The 5,641-nt window shown below is 43.3% G+C and overlaps 1 long non-coding RNA gene across 1 annotated transcript; it reads right to left on the bottom strand.

Annotated features, from left to right (window-relative positions):
* Positions 1-4,355: 4,355 nt before the first annotated feature.
* On the bottom strand, positions 4,356-5,387 carry LOC119285721. The gene is made up of 2 exons (XR_005139718.1): positions 4,880-5,387; positions 4,356-4,794 (listed from the first exon to the last, which is right to left on the bottom strand). It is a non-coding gene; the product is annotated as an uncharacterized LOC119285721 (long non-coding RNA).
* Positions 5,388-5,641: the final 254 nt, after the last annotated feature.

Raw genomic sequence — 5,641 nt, 5'->3', positions numbered from 1 at the left:
TTCTTTGAGGAACGCTGCAAATGAGTTAACTCGATGAGAACCTAGTGATTTAGCAGCTGACATGAGTACCTGTGAACAGAGTATAGTTGCGAGAAATATGGAGAGGTCATATGCGTTCTGAGAGGTTTTTCAAAAAGGAGCAAGTTTGAGGAATTTGACCAGATGATTCTTGAAGAATTTCACTAAGCGTTCTTTGTCTTAGGTTCCAGAGATGTATAGATTGAAAATCCACATATTTGAGGAATCTTGAAGAAAAATATAGCTTAGAGAAATGAATCAAGAACAGATGACATGTGAGGTGTTCAGTGTGTGATGAGTTTGAAGTATAAACACCTTTGAAGATTTTGTAGTTATCATTTGAATCAAAGAGGGCAGTAAAAGTAACTTTTAATTACCCTGGATGAAGAAAAAGACGAACTGAGAGGTGTAGATGTGAAGTTCGTCAGTTTAGATCTTCCACGCCCTAACTTGGTAGAAGAAGACAGCTACGGCGGCGGCCGAGTGACGAAATCCGCAGCCGGCGCGAGTACGACGGTGACGAGGTTGAGGCAGTGAAGTTCTTCCTCACCCACGACGATGAAGTAGCGGCGCCGCTAGGGTTTGAGAAGCTCGAGCTGGAGTGAGAACGAGCGGAGTAAAAGTGAAGTGAGGAAGGGAAGGGGTATTTATAGCCACGGTGAAAAAACTGTTCATCCGAAGAAATTGGACGAACGTGCCCCTGACCCTTCTCATTCGACTGACATGTGTCACCCACGTACTGAGAAGTGGAGATCGTGTGAGATCGTAGTTGAATGGATAAGTGTTGTCGTGGGATGTGGAACGATTTGAGCGACAAAGCCAAAAATTTAGATAAGATAGGTTTTAAAGTTCCGTTCGCAATTTCTTGAGCTGACAAGGACATAGTGAAGATTTTGAATGAGTTTCAAATAGAACGCACATGAAGAATTTGTGAATAGATTGGGTTGAGTTTAGCAGAGAGGGGGAAGGGTCCGATCACATTCACTTAGCGGGACAAGCAACTTGAAGAAATAGCAATAAGTGAATGCTATACAGGACATAAACTCATATATATATATATATATATATATATATATATATATATATATATATATATATATATATATATATATATGTAGTGAAGAAAAACAACGGAAATGGTGAAGACAATGCAAATTGAAAAACAACTGAGGAATTTCAAAGAACTGGGGAAAAGCTCAATTTAAGATTTTCAACATTTTGTGGTGGCGTGACCCACCGTATAAGAATGATGATTTCAGACACCGCATACAATTGTCGTAGGGTTCTGAGAATCAAATTCTTTGTTAATTTCTTCACACTTAGAATGTTAGTCTTCATTGATTGAAGAAAAATGTTTCTTCATGTGTTGCACATCTAAGTTATTAGTTTTGCATAAGTGTTAGGGTGGGTGTCCTTTTCAAAGAACATTCAAAGATTCTAGGATATTTAGCTCACACCGCAACTTGCTAAATCTCTTCTCATCCAAGGGCTTAGTGAAGATATCGGCTAGCTATTCTTCGGTCTTCACATGCTCAATAGAGATGTCGCCCTTCAACACATGATCACGAAGAAAATGATGACAAATCTGAATATGCTTTGTCTTCGAGTGCTGAACTGGGTTATGAGCAATCTTGATGGCACTCTCATTGTCACAGTAGGGTGGCACATTCTTCACGTTGACTCCGTAGTCCTTGAGAGTTTGCTTCATCCATAGCATTTGAGCACAGCAAGAACCAGCAGCAATGTACTCAGCTTCAACACTAGACAGTGATACGCGATTCCGTTTCTTCGAGGACCAACAGACCAAAGATCGTCTGACGAAATGGCATGTGCCATATGTTTACTTGCGATCCACACGATTACCAGCATAGTCAGAGTCTGAAAATCCAATGAGATCAAAAGCCAAGCCCTTGGGGTACCATAATCCAAGTGTTGGTGTGTGAGCTAGATATCGAAGAATATGCCTCACAGCCTTATGGTGTGATTCCTTTGGTGTAGCTTGAAATCGGGCACACATGCAAACACTAAGCATAATATCTGGCCTAGATGCACATAGGTACAATAAAGAACCAATCATGGAGCGGTATACCTTTTGATCGAAGTCAATACCATTTTCATCAGTGCATAGATGGCCATTTGTGGGCATTGGGATTTTGACTCCTTTGCAATCTTGCATGCCGAATTTCCTCAGTACATCCTTGAGGTATTTCTCCTGAGATATGAATATGCCATTGCGCTGTTGAAGAATCTGAAGACCTAAGAAGAATTTCAATTCCCCCATCATAAACATTTGATATTCTTCACTCATCATATAGGCAAATTCATCACTGTAACGTTGGTCAGTACAGCCGAAAATGATATCATCAACATAAATTTGGCACACAAACAATTCACCATCATAAGATTTAGTGAAAAGAGTTGGGTCAAGTGAACCGGGTTTGAAGCCTTTCTTCATGAGGAATTCCTTCAAAGCATCATACCACGCCCATGGGGCCTGCTTGAGGCCATAGAGGGCCTTATTGAGTCTGAAGACTTTGTCAGGATGCTTTGGATCTTCAAAACCTGGGGGTTGAGCAATATACACTTCTTCCTCAAGCTTACCATTGAGGAATGCACTCTTCATATCGATTTGATATAAAGTGATATCATGATGGTTAGCATAAGCAAGTAATGTGTGAATAGCTTCAAGTCTAGTAGCAGGTGCAAAAGTTTCATCGAAATCAATTCCTTCAACCTTTGTGTAGCCTTGAGCTACAAGCCGTGCCTTATTCCTCACCACAAGGCCATTTTCATCTTTCTTGTTGCGATAGATCCACTTTGGTCCGATGATATTGTGCTTGCGTGGATCTGGACGTTTGACCAATTCCCAGACGTTGTTGAGCTTGAATTGATGTAATTCCTCTTGCATAGCTTGAATCCACCCAAGCTCTAGAAATGCTTCATCTACCTTAGTGGGCTCTATGATAGAGACGAAAGCAAAGTTCCCACAAAAGTTAGATAAATGTGAAGCTCTTGAGCGTGTGAGAGGACCTGGAATGTTGATGTCGCTGATGATTTTCTCAATTTGCACTTCATTTGCGACGCGAGGATGAGCGGGTTGTCGTTGAGGAATTTGATCAGCATTTTCTTCAGCACCATTTTCCTCAGGTGCATTAGCATGACGTTCTTGATGCTCTGGAATAACTTCTTCAGCTGATTCTTCAGTAGGAATGACATCCTCTGTAGCCTCGAGCTTAATAGATTCCTCAGGAGGTATTTCATCTGTCACAGGAGGTAGGTGCTCTCTTTGCGAGCAATTAGACTCATCGAACCGCACATCTACAGTTTCAACAAGCTTGTGATGACAGGTGTTGAAGACTCTGTAGGTGTGCGAGTCCTTACCATAACCGAGCATAAAACCTTCATGTGCTTTCGGTACAAATTTAGAACTGTGATGAGGATCTCCAATCCAATATTTAGCACTGAAGACTTTGAAATAACTCACATTGGGTTTCTTGTCAGTGAGAAGTTCATATGCTGTCTTCCTGAATAATTTGTGAAGATATACCCTGTTGATGACGTGGCACACTGTATCAATTGCCTCAGGCCAGAAACGAGGAGGCGTCTTGTACTCATCAAGAATAGTGCGGGCCATCTCAACAAGAGTCCTATTCTTGCGCTCCACAACGCCATTTTGCTGAGGAGTATAAGGAGCAGATAACTCATGAGTAATACCAAGTTCATCAAGATAGTCATCAAGGCCACTGTTCTTGAACTCAGTTCCATTATCACTCCTGATGTGCTTGATCTTCACACCAAAGTTAGTTGAATCCCTTGAGAAAAATCGTTTGAAGACTTCCGACACTTCAGTTTTGTAAGTGATAATATGGACCCATGTATATCCAGAGTAATCATCAACAATGACAAAGCCATATAAAGATGCAGCATTGGTAAATGTGGCATAGTGACACTACAAGAAATCTATTAATACATGACGGTTCTAATCTGTCATGGACCGATGAAAAACTTTCATGTGTGATCGTTCATGACGGACACGAATTCGTCATGTATATCGCATCATAATTTGACCTCCTACCATCCATGATGGTCCTTGGTCATCATGGATTTGCTTCGCGCGTGCTTAACGAACGAGCTTGTTAACGGCGTTAACATGTTTGCCATGTCATCAGTTGACATGGATCTAATATTGCAGCCCATGTAGTAATCAGCCCAATTGAAATCTTGGCCCACTAAATTTCAACTACGTCTGGTGGCACATATAGTATCAGACCAATTAAAAGTTCGGCCCATTAAATTATGGTCCATCCAAGGCCCACTAATTCACTCCAAGCAATATGTTTTGTCAGAAAAATATATCTTTATTTATTAAATAAATAATCATTACATAAAATCCCAGGGAAATACACATGTACAGAAGAAAAAAAGATCAAACTCGTCTGAACACACTCGTCCGATAGCTAATCCAACTGTATGCTACTGCGTAGACTTGCCAACGGATGGTTGGATATAGCATGTCAAAAAGGATCCCTAAAAACTTGAAATTACAAACATCGGACGGAACACTAGGCTACTCGTCCATCTCCAACTCCTCAAGCACTGGTGGCGCTCGTCATGCATCAAGCAGGGTTCATCCCCGTGCCTTTGTTGCCGCAGATCCGGCCGTACCCACTGAAGTCATTAGAGGGAGAGACCATTTTTGCAACCATCTCACCACGAACCATGCTCCTTAACGACACCCTGTCTGTACCGATGAAGACTCCATAGAACATGTACTACCTGCATGTCCAGAAACCATAAGAACGTCTTGGAATGTCAGAAAAGAAAGGGATGCAAAAATCAAAAGCAATAGTGGGAGAAGGACCTGGTGGTACATGCTGCTCATAGCCTGCCAAGGTCGGTGAATATGACAAGGCGAGGGAAGTGGCACCGGTGGAGACAAAGGAACGACACCAGGCTTAGTACCGTCCGCAGATCGTCGCAGGCGCGCAGCCCCTGGCCTCCACAGATCCCTCAAAAAACAGAGAATATGAGATCCCGCCCGTCCGATGCGGAGGACTCCACCTCGAGCATGTATGTACTCATTGCACCAGGCCCATCCAGCTTTGGCACGCACACGAGGGACCTGCTAGTCCCTTGCAACAAGATGGGCACCATCCACAACAACGGCACCGGTGACGTCGCCGTCAGGGCCGTCCCCGCCTGCGGGATGAGGCTATTGCTGCGGTGGCAGATGGCCGTGGATGGCGAGGTTGAGGCAGCCGCCAGCCTTGATCGTGTAGTGGCGGCGGCCACGGATGGGGAGAGTGGAGGATGGGGGATCTGGAAGAGGCCAACTGAGATCCACTTCCTCCAAGTGGAATAGAAACGGTCGTCTCGTGGTTGGACGGAAGGAAACACAAGAAAGAGGGGGAGGTTTCCTTGCCGTTGGATCTCAGGGGTATAGACGGTATGGATCTGCGATCCGTGGGATATTCAATCAACCAATCACAATGCAGCTTCGGCCTCACGCTGGATTGCCATGTTGGCTGCAAACTTAGGTGGGCCTCTATTGACAGTAAGGCCAGCGTGAAATTCAGTTTTTTTATTCAAATAACCAAATAAGGCATCCTTGTTGAGTAACTTG

This window comes from Triticum dicoccoides, chromosome 4A, assembly GCF_002162155.2.
Source record: "Triticum dicoccoides isolate Atlit2015 ecotype Zavitan chromosome 4A, WEW_v2.0, whole genome shotgun sequence".
NCBI classification, from domain to species: domain Eukaryota; kingdom Viridiplantae; phylum Streptophyta; class Magnoliopsida; order Poales; family Poaceae; genus Triticum; species Triticum dicoccoides.
The sequence above is the reverse complement of the archived record's forward strand: the minus strand, read 5'-3'. Positions and strand labels throughout refer to the sequence as shown.